The sequence below is a fragment of the Sphaeramia orbicularis genome, chromosome 6, assembly GCF_902148855.1.
Source record: "Sphaeramia orbicularis chromosome 6, fSphaOr1.1, whole genome shotgun sequence".
NCBI lineage: Eukaryota > Metazoa > Chordata > Actinopteri > Kurtiformes > Apogonidae > Sphaeramia > Sphaeramia orbicularis.
The window spans coordinates 49,466,147-49,485,997 of record NC_043962.1 but is presented as its reverse complement, the minus strand read 5'-3'; the positions used below and the strand labels follow the sequence as shown (position 1 = coordinate 49,485,997).

General features: G+C 41.5%; 1 long non-coding RNA gene across 1 annotated transcript; it reads right to left on the bottom strand.

Annotated features, from left to right (window-relative positions):
* Positions 1-13,146: 13,146 nt before the first annotated feature.
* LOC115421117 (uncharacterized) lies at positions 13,147-14,447 on the bottom strand. The gene is made up of 2 exons (XR_003935630.1): positions 14,235-14,447; positions 13,147-13,295 (listed from the first exon to the last, which is right to left on the bottom strand). It is a non-coding gene; the product is annotated as an uncharacterized LOC115421117 (long non-coding RNA).
* Between the last annotated feature and the right edge of the window lie 5,404 nt (positions 14,448-19,851).

The window sequence follows — 19,851 nt, the reverse complement described above, 5'->3', positions numbered from 1 at the left end:
AAGAGAGTGCAGTTGTGCGGAATCTGTACTTTGTTCATGACTTAGAGTAAGACAGGAAAGTTAAAATGTGTAGCCCTGAATGGACAAGTTGCCCAGCCTCCCTGTTTGAGCCAGATCCGTCCCTTGACCAAAGTTATGCTATGCGTAAAGGAAACAAGGCAAGACTACCTGGCTGCAATCAAAAATGCCCTTGGCAGCTCATGGGGGGAAGTGGACAAACTACCACCGTCTGACAATCCTTTTGTAATGGTAGTAGATACAATGGCATTCATTCAATGCTACCAACATCTTGGGAGCATTACCTTTCATGAACTACAAGGAAAGTACCTGAGGCAGCTCCTTGGAATCCTCCCAGACCAATGTGACTGCATCCACTTTGTTGGTGATCGCTACGATGTCCCCCCTGCTGAAAGTATGAAAGGTGAGGAACGAGAAAAGAGGATGAAGACCTGCCCCAGCAAAATGAAGGAGTACAAGCCACATGATACTCTCCCTATACCTGAATGGAAAGGGTTCATTCACAATCCATTGAATTAAGCCAATCTGTTGAACTACATGGGGGAAGTGTGGGCAACTCAGAACAAGTCACTTCCTGTAGGATGCACACTTATTCTTGGTGGAATATTTTGTGATCCTGGTCGCACTGTCCTCTTGACTGTAAATTGTCAGGTTGAGCTTCCAGAACTTTCCTGTGAGAAACATGAGGAGGCAGATACCAGGATGTTTGCTCTCATTGCATACTTGATACAAATTATGCACTACAAACGGGCTGAAATTGTTGCGACTGACATAGATGTGATCATGATGTGCATCCACTACATCACACACACAGATGGGCTGCAGGAGCTGTGGGTGAAGACAGTAGATATTTTCCTACCTCTTCATGGCATCACAGAAGCTCTGGCAGTGAAGTATGATGTTACTGCTTCAGATCTTACATCCCTTCTCCTCAGCACCTACATACTTACTGGATGTGACACAATGAGCTATCTATACAGAAGAGGAAAGAGGCGGGCCTACACAACTGCCATTAAACACCTGACAGACCTTCTGCCACTGAGCAGGTATGGTGACCCTGAGGAAAGCCTGGAATTTCAGGAAGAGCAGCACAGCAATACATTGTGTCACTGCATGACAGGAGTGATTTTGGTGGTACTCTGGATGCACTGCTAGCCCATCTCTTTGTGAGCATCAAAGGAGACATGCGTTGCCTTCCACCAACTGAAGATGCATTTATATTACACCTTTGCCGAGCTCTGCATCAGTTGGCTGTGTGTAAGTGGGCACACATGGTTCAGCCAACCTACCCTGTTGCCACTGTTTTTGGGAGACACCTTGTCAGTGGCAAATTGGTGCCAACCATGATGCTGAAAGAGGCAAAACTATCTGTACGCAAATACTGCCACTGCAAGAAAAGCATGTGTGCCTGAGGATGTTCCTGTGAAGAGCCAATGTGAAGTGTAGCATTGCATGTCTCTGCACTGGGGACCCCAACAGATGTTCAAGGATTGAACTTGTACTTGAAGACAGGGACACGTAAGTAGGCTGCGTGCATGTGTGTGTTGGGGGGGGGGGGGGGCGCATTTTTTATTACAATGCTGTTTAACCCACCCTGCCAGTCTTTTTTGCTGTCTTCTCAGGTGGTGAGGGTGAAGGTTTATCCCAGAGCAGTATCTGCAGTGTTCCACCCACTTGAAGCAATAAAATAATGACGTAATAAAGTCATTTTGTTGTATTTCAGTTTCTTGTGTGGCATATTTCTGTTGGAAGAAAAGAGTTATGTTGAAATTAAAAAGATACCTAGGCCATGATTTTTAATAATGTGGACATTAACAACCATATTAAATATCCAGTATGTGTTTCGGAATTTTGAGAGAAGCTTAAAATTCTATTGAGGTTCTGGGCCTGTATTGCCAACTACTAGAGAAATCATCACAGATCCATTGATTCTGGTTGGATTTTTATAATTTTTTTTCTGTGAAATGAGTATATTGTTTGGTGAAAAGAATGGCATATTGGCTGATGTCATAACTTGGGGGAATAGTTGATTGTCAATGAAGTAAAGTTGAAAATATTGGGAAAAAAAGAGAGAAAACGCCAAATATTTTTGCATTAAATTGAGCCAAAATCATGCAGAAATGTGTTTTAAGAATAATTTTTTCATTGAAGGTTGTCACCATATGTGTTTTTTTTTGCATTTGGAATGCATTTATTGACAGCTTACCCAGCACACTGAGGACTGAAGGAAAATTTTCATTTTTCAAAATTTTATATCAAAAAATGAGGGGTACATACACTAATAAGGCCACAATTTTTTTTTGTGATATTTCCAGCAGAGCAGACCCTCCAATTATTGGTCCTTAGGATCAAAATTAACAAAAAAAAAAAAAAAACACAAATAAAAAGTATGGCAGACCATGTCAGGTTCAACCCATTTTTGAGACTTTGGGTCCCCGACTAATAGAAATCCCATGTGACGAATTGTTTGACGTCAAGGTCACACTCTACGACACAACGTAGGACAGACTGATGTAAGCCGTAGATTGCAACTGCTAGAGATGGGGAGTTCCCAAAAACATGAACCGTCATTCTGTACTCTATAATGTCTTTAGAAGGGTCATTGTCACAGAACCACAGAAAGCGTTAGTTCCTGTCTTCCTCATGAACACTGAAACAGTAAAACATTTGTTCAATGTCTGCTGTAAACGTAACGGCTTCCTTCCTGAAGCGCATTAAGACTCCGAGCAGCGAGTTGTTAAGGTCAGGTCCAGTTAACAACACATTGCTTAATGGCATGCCTTTGTGCTTGGCGCTGCTGTCAGAGACAACCCTAATCTGTTGGGGTTTTCTCAGGTGGTAGACACCTAACAACGGCAAATACCAACATTCCTCTCCATCTTTTAAGGGAGGAGCAATTTCTGCATGTCTATTTTTGAATATCTTGTCCATGAAGCTGATGAAGTGTTCTTTCATTTCATCCTTTCTCTGAAAGTTGTGGACAAGTGACATAAGGCAGTTTAGTGCTTGTGGCCTGTTGTTTGGCAGTTTAGGATGAGGTGATTTGAATGGTAATGGAGCTGTCCAGTTACTGTCCTTGTCTTCATATTAGACCTTCCTCCATTATTTTCAGAAATGCATGGTCTTGAATGGAGGGTGAGATGTAGTTGTCAAGCTTAGTCTGTCTGAAGACATTACATCCTAAATGGTCAGGTTCACATGTGGCATTGTCACCAGGGGCAATTCTAGGATCAGAAGGTCAGGGGTGCTGAGCACCTGGAGTGCTGGCTGGCCAGGCAAGACAAATTTCACTCTTTTGTACATTTTAAAGCAATTTCAGACCATTGTTCCTACATTTGTGTAAGAAAAGCATAATATTTTTTTGGTATGAGAAACTCTATGACTAAACCTGATAAAAAATAAATAAAATAAAATAAATAAAATAAATCTGATAAAAGTTATTTAAATGCTGAGCCACAGCAAAAGAGGAATGGATTGGAATCATAAAAGAAATATACCCTAACCCTAATTTCTGGTCAAAGACAATCCTCCATTTTGATAAAGCAGCTCCTCAACATATACATCTACAAGAGAATGGGTGTAACTCCAGAGGAATATTAGTCTCAGAGTTACGAGATCTACTTCAAAACACTGGCTGCTCATTACACAACATTCACTTTAAAGGTTCTATCAGTGGAACATCTACAAATCTCTTGTATAAATGTACATAAACCTCTCTCTCTCTCTTTCTCTCTCTCTGTCTTCATACATATATATATATATATATATATATATATATATATATATATATATACATATATATATATATATGTATGTGTGTGTGTGTGTATATATATATATATATATATATATATATATATATATATATATATATATATATACATATATATATATATATATATATATATATATATATATATATATATATATATATATATATATATATATATATATATATACAGTACAGGCCAAAAGTTTGGACACACCTTCTCATTCTTTGCATTTTCTTTATTTTCATGACTATTTACATTGTAGATTCTCACTGAAGGCATCAAAACTATGAATGAACACATGTGGAATTATGTACTTAACAAAAAAGTGTGAAATAACTGAAAACATATCTTATATTCTAGTTTCTTCAAAGTAGCCACCCTTAGCTCTGATGACTGTTTTGCACACTCTTGGCATTCTCTTGATGAGCTTCAAGAGGTAGTCACCTGAAATGGTTTCCTAACAGTCTTGAAGAAGTTCCCAGAGATGCTTAGCACTTGTTGGCCCTTTTGCCTTCACTCTGCGGTCCAGCTCACCCCAAACCATCTCGATTGGGTTCAGGTCCAGTGACTGTGGAGGCCAGGTCATCTGGCGCAGCACTTCATCACTCTCCTTCTTGGTCAAATATCCCTCACATAGCCTGGAGGTGTGTTTGGGGTCATTGTCCTGTTGAAACATAAATGATGGTCCAACTAAACGCAAACCGGATGGAATGGCATGTCACTTCAGGATGCTGTGGTAGCCATGCTGATTCAGGTTGCCTTCAATCTTGAATAAATCCCCAACAGCGTCACCAGCAAAGCACCCCCACACCATCACACCTCCCCCTCCATGCTTCACGGTGGGAACCAGGCATGTAGCATCCATCCGTTCACCTTTTCTGCGTCGCACAAAGACACGGCGGTTGGATCCAAAGATCTCAAATTTGGACTCATCAGACCAAAGCACAGATTTCCACTGGTCTAATGTCCATTCCTTGGGTTTCTTGGCCCAAATAAATCTCTTCTGTTTGTTGCCTTTCCTGAGCAGTGGTTTCCTAGCAGCTATTTGACCATGAAGGCCTGATTCACGCAGTCTCCTCTTAACAGTTGTTGTAGAGATGTGTCTGCTGCTAGAGCTCTGTGTGGTATTCATCTGGTCTCTAATCTGAGCTGCTGTTAATTTGCGATTTCTGAGGCTGGTGACTCAGATGAACTTATCTTTAGCATCAGAGGTGACTCTTGGTCTTCCTTTCCTGGGGCGGTCCTCATGTGAGCCAGTTTCGTTGGAGCGCTTGATGGTTTTTGCGACTGCACTTAGGGACACATTCAAAGTTTTTGAAATTTTCTAGACTGACTGACCTTCATTTCTTAAAGTAATGATGGCCACTCGTTTGTCTTGACTTAGCTGATTGGTTCTCGCCATAATATGTATTCTAACAGTTGTCCAATAGGGCTGTCAGCTGTGCATCAACCTGACTTCTGCACAACACAACTGATGGTCCCAACCCCATCAATAAGGCAAGAAATTCCACTAAGTAACCCTGACAAGGCACAGCTATGAAGTGAAAACAATTTCAGGTGACTACCTCTTGATGCTCATCAAGAGAATGCCAAGGGTGTGCAAGGCAGTCATCAGAGCAAAGGGTGGCTACTTTGAAGAAACTAGAATATAAGAGATGTTTTCAGTTATTTCACACTTTTTTGTTAAGTACATAATTCCACATGTGTTCATTCATAGTTTTGATGCCTTCAGTGAGAATCTACAATGTAAATAGTCATGAAAATAAAGAAAATGCAAAGAATGAGAAGGTGTGTCCAAACTTTTGGCCTGTACTCTATCTATCTATCTATCTATCTATCTATCTATCTATCTATCTATCTATCTATCTATCTATCTATCTATCTATCTATATCTATATATATATCTATATATATATATATATATATATATATATATATACACACACACTATATTGCCAAAAGTATTCGCTCACCCATCCACATAATCAGAATCAGGTGTTCCAATCACTTCCAATCACTTCCATGATGCCACATATGTATGAAATCAAGCACCTAGGCAAGTGTTTGGGAACGACAGCAACTCAGCCACAAAGTGGTAGGCCACTTAAACTGACGGAGTGGGGTCAGCGGATGCTGAGGCGCATAGTGCGAAGAGGTCGCCAACTTTCTGCAGAGTCAATTGCTTACAGACCTCCAAACTTCATGTGGCCTTCAGATTAGCTCAAGGACAGTGCGCAGAGAGCTTCGTGGAATGGGTTTCCATGGCCGAGCAGCTGCATCCAAGCCATACATCACCAAGTGCAATGCAAAGCGGTGGATGTAGTGGTGTAAAGCACGCCGCCACTGGACTCTAGAGCAGTGGAGGCGCGTTCTCTGGAGTGACGAATCGCGCTTCTCCATCTGGCAATTTGATGGATGGGTCTGGGTTTGGCGGTCGTCAGGAGAACGATACTTGTCGGACCGCATTGTGCCAAGTGTAAAGTCTGGCGGAGAGGGGATTATGGTGTGGGGTTGTTTTTCAGGAGCACGGCTTGGCCCCTTAGTTCCAGTGAAAGGGACTGTGAATGCTTCAGCATACCAAGACATGTTGGACAATTCCATGCTCCCAACTTTGTGGGAACAGCTTGGAGCTGGCCCCTTCCTGTTCCAACATGACTGTGCACCAGTGCACAAAGCAAGGTCCATAAAGACATGGATGACAGAGTCTGGAGTGGATAACACTGTGGCCTGCACAGAGTCCTGACCTCAACCCGATAGAACACCTTTGGGATGAATTAGAGGGGAGAATGAGAGCCAGACCTTCTCATCCAATATCAGTGTGTAACCTCACAAATGCGCTTCGGGAAGAATGGTCAAAAATTCCCATGAACACACTCCTAAACCTTGTGGACAGCCTTCCCAGAAGAGTTGAAACTGTTATAGCTGCAAAGGGCGGACCGACGTCATATTGAACCCCATAGACTGGGAATGGGATGTCACTGAAATTCATATGCGAGTCAAGGCAGGTGAGCAAATACTTTTGGCAATGTAGTGTATAAATATATATATATATATATATATATATATGTGTGTGTGTGTGTGTGTGTGTGCGTGTGTAATAATATACAATCAAAACATCAGCAAACCAGCACTTTTGTCATTTGTTTTCCAATTAATCTGATTAAAATATGTAACATTTAGCACATTTAATCTCTGAGGCAGGTCATTTCTAAAAAACTGTAGACCAGCGTATATGTTAAGTGTCTCTCTGCTCCCCTCTCTCTCTCTTTGTGCTTTAACCAAAAGGCAAAAAACTGAACAATGTGTTTTTGTTGTACCCCTGAAAACAGGGGAGATAGAATCACACGAGTGATTTAGCGTTGTTTTCCTCAATGTGCACTTTAATGCAATGAGGAGAAACGGTGCTAGAGGTGAATAAAGACACAACTAATCAACCCCAGATCGTTTCAGGCATGCTAGTGGATCAGATTACCTTATCTGAAATGGCAAAGATATTATTGTAACATGAACATTTTAACTATATTCCTATTGTTTTAAGACTTATGTGAATTAATATGAATTAATATTTATTACAAACATTTTAGCTATTTTACTGTTTTTACATCTTAATCTTGTAATAAATTGAATCGCTGCAATCCTATATAAGGCATATAATGTTACTACAACCTATCACATTTTATATCTAATAAGAAATGTAAATTGGTACATTTATTCAACTTACAACATCATTGTAACAAAATATTTGGTTGCTGTGGAAAATGAAGTTACACAAGTTGATCTTACAGTCTTACCTGAATCTGGCTCAATCGTATATTCATGATAAGGCTGGCTGTCTTCACACACACACACACACACACACACACACACACACACACACACACACACAGTAGGAGTTAATGGTCATCCAGTCATATGAAGTCAGTATCACCTTGTCTTTAATCTGAACACATGCACAGACACAACAGCAGCTTCTCTCAGTCCAGTTCAAACAGAGGACAGAGGTTGATTGAACCACATGGAACATTTCCTAGCTAGAAAAAACATCAGCTAACTCCTACTTAACAGTATAAACAGTGATGTACATTTCAATGCAGCAAAAATAGGGACTGGCGATGATAATAATGTGTTGGTTTTAAGTGGTAGAAGTAAACAAATGTCCTGGTTTAAACCAGGTACTTCCACCACTACTGCATTCCAACTGTAGAAGGCAGTCCCTGCGCACTGCTTTATGCAGGTGGAGCCCAGAGTCCGAGTCACCTTGAGACAAGGTGGGTGGGGGGTGCTGTATTTTTGTTGTTAAAATATTATGTTTCAACCATGTGCTTCATATGGTTTTGACATTTTTCTAGCATGTTAAGAATGGACATAGAGTAAACAAGAAAAAAGAACAATTTCAGCAACCTTAAAATATTTTAGGGGTGTTGGGAATCAATTTAGGGGTGCTTCAGCACCCCCAAAAATTGGCTAAAAATGCCCATGGTTGTCACTAAGCTAAGTGTTGATATTGAAAAGGACTTGTATGTCGCAGTGCTTTTCTTTTATGTTGTGCACATTTGGGTATGGCTCAAACATTGTAGGACAGCCTTTCTCTGTTGCATTAGTGAAGAGAGTTTTAACTGCCAATGTTATATGCACACCACTTAAACACACATTTCCTACTACAACCCATCCCAGGTCTAATTTTTGCACGTAGGGTGCGTTGTGAGGGCCACTTATCTGTTTGTGGATTTTGTGTATTCTTACTACGTCCTGTCCAAGGAGCATTAGTATTTGAGCATTGGAGTTCAGGTCAGGAATGAGATGAGCCACATCTTTCAGGTGGTTGTGGTACCTGGTTGCACTAGGAGTTGGTATCTCATCCCTGTCATTTCAGATATCTTTGCATTCGATGAGGCTAGGGAGTGGGATATGGACTGTACCATCTAGAGCCTCCACTACATAGCCTATGGCCCTCCTACCCATAGTCTCTTTAACTCCTGAACATGTTCCAAGTGAGTAGGGTGAGCTAGGACCACAGTCATTAAACAAATCAAAAAACTTTGTCATGAATGGCATAGAGCCGTACTGCTTTGTTAGAACGACCTGCAGGGTATACTTTTACAAGACAAATTTTAGAATAGGATCTGCCTGTCTTACTCTAACAACAAACCTGAGGGCAGTTGGAGGTTACCTCGTCAGGCTGTGTGACACCTGGCTTTGTGATGTGTGGCTCCCTGCCATGCCCTGTTGCTGGTTCAGGCTCTTTCTGCCATGGAGCAGGGCCAGGATGAAGAGCATCACAAGGTCTTTCATTGTTACATTCGGAACACTGTACTTTTACCCCACAGTCTTTTGCCATATGCTTGGAGGATGCACAACATTTATAGCAGATATTGTTCTCCTTTAAAAATGCTTTTCTCTCCTCCAGTGGCTTCATGTGAAATGTTCGGCATTTTGATAGAGAATGAGCCTTTTTGTGCAGTAGGCAGAGTTTATCATTATCTACCTTTCTGTTTGTACGTGTTTGTATGTCTGAGTTGGGGCCAGAAACTACTTTGGTTTGGGTACTGATATTTCTCTTTGTTCATTTTCCAGGGTGTTTTTTCTGATTTGGAGGGAGCATCAGGATATGAGGGGAATTGAAAGCTACGATCATTTCTAGCGTTAGCCTCCTGTGTCACAAAGTCTACAAAAATGCTGAACGGTGGATAAGCAACACAGTACTGTATTTTGCTCCAACTGATATCCACTTTTACTGTAAGTTAAATGGGAGCTTCTGGACCATAGGATTTACTCCTCTTGGAGTATCTAGGAATGAGAGGCTAGGAAGGTCTCCTTCAGCTTTAGCACAATGCATTTCCATTGGCAAGTCACTAAACTTTCTAAGTTTAACATAGTCTTTGGTTATGATTTTTGGAAATGAATCATCTCTTCTGAATAGCTTTTACAATAGCTTCAGCAGAACTGTAACATTGTTCAAGTCTATCCCAAATCATTTGAAGACCTGCAACAGGATTATTAATGTGTATGGCTCTGATTTGCTCAGCATGCTCAGCAGATTCTTTACTGAGTCACTTTAACATCAAGTCCATCTCCTCACTTGCCATTCAGTCTAACCCTCTGATTGTAATGTTGAAAGAGTGTTTCCATGCTCTGAAGTTTTGAAGTTTATCATTAAATTGGAGCAATCCTGTTGCAACAATTTCTTTACGTGCAAAGTACCTAATAAAGTCACTTGCATTACTATCCCCGGGCTCCTGTTTAGAAGTGATAGCATTACAATGAGTGGATGCTGACACCCTGTGGGGAGAGCTGGTATTGTCATGTTTAATGGGACGAGAGTAGATAGCTGCAGGAGTGTACCGTGAATGATCTGGATTTAAATGGGAAGCATTTTGACTTACATGCGTGTTGTCATTTTTCCTATTGAATTGTAAATAGTCATTACTAGTATATTCTTGACTATAATGGATAGATGTTCTGCTGTTTTGTGGTGGCTTTAACTGTTCTTTGTTCACAAATGCAGCTTGGGTTAGGACATACTGTTTAGTGCGCTCAGCTGTTTCAGAAGGAGATGGGTTACTTTGTGTTTCTAACTGTGAGGCGACAGTTGCCTCATATGCCTTTGCTTCTGCTATGACTGAAGCAACATCTTTCTCTTGTTGTAGTAGCTCAATAGATGTTTCAAGTTTGGCTTTTTCAACTTTAAAGTTCATTTCTTTTTCTGCAAAACTGAAACAAGCCTTTGCTGCCTCAGCTCTTGCTCTTGCCTTAGCTGTGGCAGAACTGGTGGACCCAGCCTCTGACCGGGGCTTGTAGTAAGCTGCTTTGCTGGATGGTGGAATCTTGTTGGATGACACGTTGTCCGATGGAGCTCTCTTGGATGGCACCCTGATGGATGTCATCTTGTCGGTCATGGTTGCGTTGTCAGGGTGATGACTGTTGGGACACTGCTGTATGCTGTACTGCTTCAGTCGTAGTAGTGGTCAGTGTAGATTCACTCTGATCACAGGGGATGACCTTGGAATTTCAAGGCGTGGATGCTGCCATTTCACTGTGCCGTTTTGGTTATTATGGCTAATAACACCTTTTTCATATCAAAGACTCTGAAGCGTGTCTCATCAGGTTTATTGACACTCAAAAGGGTGAAACTGGAAAGGGCATACAAATATCCCAATTACAAAAGGCTTTTTATGCATAATGTAAACACTGCACTGCTTATGCTAACACATGAAATGTCAGAACAATACATCCCGCGCTGTGTATGCCATTTTGACCGCACCATATATGGTTAATTAGCATATTACATTGCCACAGTTACGGTTAAACATCTTGTTTAGAACAAAGGTTCATGTACAAAATAAAGGCTAAGTTGTACAACACATAGAAATAATAAATATAGGCGATGCAACCTCAAATACAAGACACCATAGTCTTGCGGGTAGCAATGGCTGTGTGCTAACATCCTTTTCTGCACCGCTGTTATTTCCTGTTCAAATAAACTTAATTTAAAACTAGAAGCACTCGGAGAGCGCAGACCTCCGCCAAGGCTGATCAGTGGCCCCCCCCGTGGGCCCCCCCACGCCAAGGAGGTTATGTTTTTGCCAGGGTTTGTTTGTCTGTCTGTTTGTTTGTTTGTCTGTCCGTTAGTGTGCAACATAACTCAAAAAGTTATGGACAGATTTTGATGAAATTTTCTGGTCTGCGCCCCCCCCTGTGGGCCCCCCCACCCCCGATCACCACCATAATTTAATCATTTCTTCCTTATCCCATTTCCAACAAACCCTGAAAATTTCATCCAAATCTGTCCATAACTTTTTGAGTTATGTTGCACACTAACGGACAGACAAACAAACAAACAAACAAACAGACAAACAAACAAACCCTGGCAAAAACATAACCTCCTTGGCGGAGGTAACAATGTACGTTATCTAGGGCTACTGGATGTTACCACTAGATGGAGCTAAACACGTGGAAGATTTATGAAACAAAAAGTAAATGATCTACACATTTTTAACATTTAAATGAACCTTTTATGCATAACAGAACAATTGGTTTATAGTAATAAAGAATTAAACATATTGTTATTTGAAATATATTTTACTATTATGTTTACATTTAATAAAATATACATTGTGGTTTTAATTGAACTGATTCCAAATGTTCTTTTAATCGTAATAAAATCCTATTTGAAAAGAAAAGACATTCTGTACAAGGAGGCTGCTATGTGAAATGCAGATGCAGCACAGCCCTCGACCCATTGATGCCTCTCTTATTTAAACACAAACTGATAACAAAAAAAACTTGTTCAGTGGTTTTTTTTTTTATTGATTTTGCAATACTACCCAGATACAATGATCCACTAAAAAGTAAGTATATTAATGTATAACATTAATATCTTAAGGCAGAAATTATTATTAACGTCCTGTACAGTTAATTCATTTAAAGTGGATTGCAGCGATGCCTTCGACCAGAATTGGTGGTGTTTTTAAGGGGCAAAGACTCCACTTCCCATGAGCACTAGCACCTACTGTCATAACTCTGGCCAAGGCGTTTTGAAGCTAATGACTGAAGAGCAGATCCTCTTTCCAACTTTTTTCCAGACAGTAACTTCTAGGGTGCAAAGTGACGTTTGAAAGGAGACAACAAGCAAACTTCATAAAGTCAATTTGTAGTGTAGTTTAGTAACTGTTGTGAAAACGAAAGTGAAACCAAACTTTGAAAGTCCGACTCCTGCTTCTATGCCTCTTTTACTCCGGAACTCCTAAGTGTTACTCACAGACTGGTGTTCTAAGATGTGTCCCAATGATATACATTTGCACCAGCTTTTCCACAAAGTATTCTTTCATTTTTATAAATGACTTCAGTCATTCATCATTTTCATCATTCTGCATTAGCATTTCAGCATCAGCCTTCTGCATTCACAGTATTCTACTTTTATAATTGTCTTGTTCCTGAAGGACAGTTTAGTATCCAGGCCCCGACATGAAAATTAAACTCCATACAGAGCCATTTCAGTCTCACCTTACAAAGTCCTTAGTTTGGGACTGAAACAATCCTCCAAATAAAACAGATTACCAATGCCAAAGAGCTAGCCATGTGGCTAAGGCAGAAACGTTTACTAAGTGTTTGACTGAGCTACCAACAGCCACTATGCCACATGGGACCACCATGTAAGAAACATGAGAATAGAGAGGACCCAACCTGCAATGTCACAGTTTTTCACGCTCCAATAATCTCCTGAAGTCGAAATGGTAAGGGACATCATGATGTTATCAGCTAGATTTCTTACAGTATATGGTTATGAATTTACCAGAGGCTGCTTATAATCATGCTGATGTGGCCATAGACTCTACAGTATTTTAGTAACTCAATAAATGCCTTTTAAGTTTTTAATAAACATTTATTTAATAGCCTATATGTAATCAATAAATGGCCTTTGTCTATCTAAAGAAAAACTCACTCAGAACTCTGATATGTTAACAGTACTAAATAAATACATGCATACACACTAGGGTTGGGAATCTTAGTTGTAAGGCCGATATAATATGCATCTCAATACAGCCTCTCAGATCCCATATATTAAAGATACGTGTATGGCATCTCATGATGCGATGCGATACGATTCACACCCAAATCACGATACAGAGCAATTAAGCACATTCTGATTGAACACATTCATTCTGTTAAAAAAAAAAAAAGGCAGTGCAATTCAATGAGTTTGATTATTTATTTATCAAATAAGACCATGACTTTTTACAAAGTGGCTTTAGTTCAATTTCAGAACACGTGCTTCACATTCAGTCAGGTGAAAAAGTTAGGACTTTGTTTCCAAAGTCGTTTCTCTGCATGTTTCTAACACTCAACTTCTTGCTCCCTCGCCGAATCAATTTGTAATGTAATGTATTTGTAATGTAGATAAAACAGAAGAAGGTTCTGTCACTTTAAGAGACACCTATGCAAGGCGTTCTGGGATGCGCTGTTGGATATGTATGACACTGTTTAAGGAAGTATCTCCAGTATGTACGGCAGTATTCAGTACAGTTGACATAGTAAGAAGTACACATTCAGAAACCACATGTTGTCTCCTCCTTTTATGTCTGTCAGATTCTCATACAGACATTACAGTATTCATCCACGGCGTTTGTGCCACAGTCCATCCACAGAGCTCAGGCTGTTAGTGTGCAGAATACACATCCGTGAATCTGCGGCGCACGTTAACGTGGGTCTGAAGGACAGAAAAACTTCACCCAAATAAATAGTAACACTTTTAAATGTAAGTAAAAATATATTCCATTGAAGGAATCAAATTTTATCTTTACAAACATTCAATAACCGATGCATTGCGACGTCATTCAAAACTTTTCATTCACTTGCAGCTTCTCTACCAGTGCACTCGGATCGTGCACGTGCGTGTCGGTGTATCAATGCGTATTGGATAATCTTCCCATCCCTAATACACACATCTAAGATAATACATTAATTGTGTTAAGATAAGATTTAGATTTTAAAAAATGTTTGTTGAGAATTTCTTTGCACAGTATTCTACATTCAATTGTTTATGTTTTTACAGAATACAGCATTGCACACTGGTTGGTCATTACATTTTTTTTTTTTTTATTAGTGTGGTTTCACTGTTTAAAATGATGCCACTTCTTTTCAGACAGAACCTGTGATCATAAAACAATATAAAATTCATAATGTTCAATTTCATTTAGAATTTGTCATCCCACTCCTCCCTCTAGGTTACTGCTGCTGAGTTGATGCAGGTGTACCATACAGCTGAACACAACCTCAGCTATAACAGTGCTGTCTGTGCACACAAACTCAATCAAAAGATTCTACCTGATTCCAAAATTGTGAAGAAAATAACTTTAGGGAGGACAAAGGCAGAGGCATTAGTCAAAGACGTCCTTGCTCCATACGTTTGTTTCTTAAGACTTTAACATCAGACAAAACCCTCCCATTCTCCATACCAACAGATGCATCAAATAAGGGAAATAGGAAGATGTTTCCCTTTGCTCTCCAGTTCTTCAGTCCAGAATGTCGGGAACACTGGAAGAGTTTTGTGAATTCTGTGATGTTGAGTTGAAAGGAATTCTACGACATGTCACAACATGGTCACTTAATCCAGCCATCACCCAGCAAATGCAGACCTGGGGCCTCATGTATAAAGCGTGCGTACGCACAAAAACCTGGCGTACGCTCTTTGATATCCTGACATGATTACACATGAACCTTTATCTAGTTTGGCTGTGATCAGATTGTTGTATGACCCGTAGAATGAACTAATGTGTGAGATACACTAATACTAAATATATATTTATCTTGGGGATGATCCGCATCAGCCCTGTAAGAAAAGTGTCACAATATCAGTGACTCTTTCCTCAAACGGTCTGAGTTTGTCTCTTTTCTCCTTCCGCCTGTTTCGGCCTCCGCTTCGTGTCCAACTTGACGTCATCATCTGATCACGCGGACAGGGGAATCCCAGAGGGAATCCCACCTGCAGACCCCGTTTATACTGATTTGCATATTTAAATGTGGGCGTGGAGAGGGAGGAGTCAGGTACTCCAACATATGTGCTCAATTCCATGCTGATTGGGATGCATAAAGGAAGTGTACTTGGATTTGGGCGTACGCTCAGTTTTATACATCTGGATTTTTTTGTGCATTCTGACTTTTCTGGATTTGGGTGTAGGCCAGGTTTCAGTATGAAATCCACGCAAGTCTTTATACATGAGGCCCCTGGACTGCACTGAAATCTTACTTCATCAGCCTTGGGAATGAGTGTCCCAAACAGCTTAGATCTTTGTTGAACCTTGCTGAAGACTCTACTAAGGAAGATGGAGACATTGTGGAGGTTTACCTCCTCTTCTGTGACAATATTCTCTCTCTCTTTGAGGAAGTTGTAAAGAAGCTTGAGAGTGACACAACCACTTATGTTGAGTTATATTTCATCATGGATGACTTCAAGCAAAAACTAACACAGAGAAGAGATGACCAGTTCTATGGATATTTATCTAGAGTGAACCTGCAGCACCTCCTTCCTCATGATGCAAACATAGCAAGGGCAGATTTTCATAGCATTTCTTAACACAGCAATTTCATTTATTGAGAAGTAATTCAACTTCTCAGAGGACAATTGGATGTTCTCACTGCAACCTCTCTCTCTCTCTGAACCATCATGGCACACTGATGTTTAGTGACATTGAGAGGGCCACTGGCAAGCTCAAGCTTATCCATAAAGTCAACATGGATGGAATTTTATGATGAATGCACCAAAGCAAACATCATTCTGAAGGGACTCAGAGAAGGTGCAGAAGATGGATGGAAGTCCAAAGGTGTGGATGCTAGGTGAATGGCTCTCTTTCAAGTAGCTGACCTGCCTAACATGCTGTCTATCATCAGCCATAGCCTGAGCATTCCAGAATCCTCTGGATATGTGGAAAGGATCTTTTTCAGAATGGCCAACAAATGGAGTGACAGTAGGAACAGGTGCTCTGTGGAGCTCATGAGAAGTGAGCTCCTGATCACACTGAACATTCAACAGTCCTGTTCAGAGTTTTACAACTGTGCCTTGAAAGATCAACAGCTACTCAGTGCTGCAAGGAGTAACAAGAAGCACACTTGGAAAAGAAGTGAGGAAGAGAGGGAAGACTGTGACTGTTAACCCCGGTCTACAGCTCCACACATAAAAGAAAGAAAACTTTCTGATGGATAGATGACTGTGGGATTGTGGGAGGAAGGAATGTCGAGACTATGGACTCTGACTGGAACAGGACTGTGACAGGGCTGCGGACAATGACTGGGACAGGACTACAAAAAACATGGGAGTGTGGGGCGAGACTGAGACAGGAGTGCGGGCTGTGACTGTTGGACGGGACTGGCCTAAAGGAGGAGACTGCTGGACAGGACTGGACTAAGGGAGGAGACTGCTGGAAGGGACCAGACTAAGGGAGGAGGCTGCCGGACAGGACTGGACAAAGGGATCCAAGGGACGAGAGAGAAGAGGGATACGAGGACCGAGGGACACAAGTACAGAGTGACACGGGGACAGAGAGACTGGAGAACTGACCTGGAGAACTGAAGTACTGAACTGAAAGAACTGATGGGCTGAAGGACTGGAAGGACAAACAGGCTGGGAGGATGAACATACTGGGAGGACAAACAGAATGGAAGGACACACAGAATGGGGAGGGGGGCACAGAATCGAGGGACAAAGACTGGAGAGATGGAAGAACAAAATGAACTGAAATCAAAGAGCTGAAGGACTAAAGGACAGAAAGACAAAGGGCTACAGGACTGAAAGACAAGGGATGATGGGAATGAAGGACCATGAGGACTGAAATGACTGGAGGACAGCAGGACGGGAAGACAGAAAGGTAGGAAAACGAAGGAATGGTATGACAAAATGACAAAAACCAAAAGACAAAAGACCAGAGGAAAAGGCTGAAGGATGAGACCAAAGAAATGAAGAACAAAGGAACTGAATGAACATAAGAACAGAGGAACAGAAATACATGACGGCAGAGAAACATAGGGACTGAAAAGGACACCACGGACAAAGAAAGACACGAACAGAGAAAGGCATGAAGGAATGAAAATGACATGGTGGAATGATAAAGACATGGAGGAATGAAAAGACAAACACAGACAGACAGAAAGGCAGACATGAAGACAGACAGGCAAGCTTAAAGACAGACCTAAAATTATAGGCTCAAACAAAACTAATGGACACACAAGGATAACAGAGACTCAAAAGGGAGAAGGACATAACACTCCAGGAAAACACACACTATGGAAAAACCGGGGAGTGCTGACCGACAGCTCGGGAATGCACGGGCACTTGGCTTGAAAATGCTGAGCCACCGGCATAGAAGAAAGCTGGGAAGCTGGCATGAGAAAAAACACCAAAGACAGAGGAAAAAACTTGTAGGGGAGAGACAAAACTTGGTGATGAAGAAAACAGGTCCCTTCAGCACTAGCTGAGTCCATGTGTTGACTGGATCATTCTGTCATGTGGTGTGAATGATTGAAGTTAAATGCACAGGGCTGAAGGGAGAAATAGATTTATTACCAGAAACAACAAAAGAGGAACAAACAGAAAAACCTGGTGCAGCAGTAAGAGTCCGGTGAGAAAGGATGGTGAAGAAATCCAGGTTATTGTAGGTGATAAGGTGCAATGATCCTGCGCAGCACAACCACAAAAAAGAACCTAATATACGCTCCCAAAAAAAAAGGAGCTAAAAACATGCCTAAGGGAGGCCAGGGAGGCGGACAAAAAGAAACTGGAGGGGAAGATGAGACAGAACAACATCAGAGAGGTCTGGGAAGGTATGAAAACACTCACTGGGTGCAAAAAAACTGCTGTTGGAACAGTGGAGGGAAGTAAGGAGAGAGCAAATGAGCTGAATACCTTTTTTAACCGGTTCAGCTCGGGTGTCCCTACCCTCTTCCTCTCGTCTGCCCCCACACTGAACGCAGCTGCATCAGTCCACCAACTGTTAGCAGCCCCCAAACCCCCCTCCCTCCCCCCCGCCCACCGGATCTCCCAGCAGGACCCCCCCCTCCTCTCCCCCTCATCAGCCCACCTCCACTACCCCCTGTCACCAGACTCCCCCCCCTTCTCCTGTGACCACCTCCCCCACTAGACCAGCCCCACATCCTTCCCCCATCACTGCACACCAGGTGAGAGGGGTATTGAGGAGGCTCAACCCCAGGAAAGCAGCTGGGCCTGACCTAATATGCCCGAATCTATTAAGAGTCTGTGCTGAGGAGCTTAGTGATCCTCTTCAGCACATCTTCAACCTCAGCCTGCACCTGGGGAAGGTCCCCTCATCATGGAAGACATTGTGTATTATCCCTGTTCCTAAGACAAAAAATCCCAGGGACTCCAACGACTTTCATCCCATTGCTCTCACCTCACAGGTGATAGACGATGGAGAGGCTGGTACTGCATCGTCTGAGGTCACAGGTGCAGCATGCTCTAGACCCTCTCCAGTTTGCATATAGGGAGGGGATAGGGGTGGAGAATGCTGTCCTGTACCTACTCCACCGGACTCTCTCCTACCTTGAGGAGGGAGGCTGCGCTGTGAGGATCCTTTTTTTTTTAATTTCTCTAGCGCATTTAACACCATTCAGCCCCCTCTATTGCAGGAGAAAGTAGCCACGGTGCAGGTGGACCTAGTGGCGGCACCAGGATTTTAAAAGTGGGGTGGCAACTGGAAGGCAAAGAAAATGTTGGGGGGGGCGGACAAAAAAATTTTGCACATAGCGCAAAATTATTGCTTTGCACTTTAGTGGCTGCAATATATATAAATATATATATATATATATATATATGTGTGTGTGTGTGTGTGTGTGTGTGTATATATATATATACATATATATATATATATATATATATATATATATATATATATATATATACACATATATATATATATATATATATATATATATATATATACCTATATCCAGAGCATTGTTGGAAATTAATAATTTGAGTGATTAAACAGGAGTCAAAGTCATTGATTTCCTCTTTGATATCCTGACATGATTACACATGAACCTATATCTAGTTTGGCTGTGATCAGACTGTTGTATGACCCGTAGAATGAACTAATGTGTGAGATACACTAATACTAAATATATATTTATCTTGGGGGTGATCCGCATCAGCCCTGTAAGAAAAGTGTCACAATATCAGTGACTCTTTCCTCAAACGGTCTGAGTTCGTCTCTTTTCTCCTTCCACCTGTTTCGGCCTCCGCTTCGTGTCCAACTTGATGTCATCGTCTGATCACGCGGACAGGGGAAGCTCTGGAAAAGCTCTGGATACCTATATCCAGAGCTTGTATATAAAACATTGGATTTCTGCTGGGTGAGGAGAGTAAAACTGTTACAGCCACAGTGCTGCTATAGCAGCTTCTTACAACCTCTTGGAGGTCACCTCTCTGAAACAAGTCCTGAGCTGGTATATGAAGACACAGTGTAAGCCTGGTAATTGTATGCTGTCACCACACGACTGATAAGCGGCATCCACAAGCAGGTAGCAGTGGGGCTTTGGACAGTGACCAGCT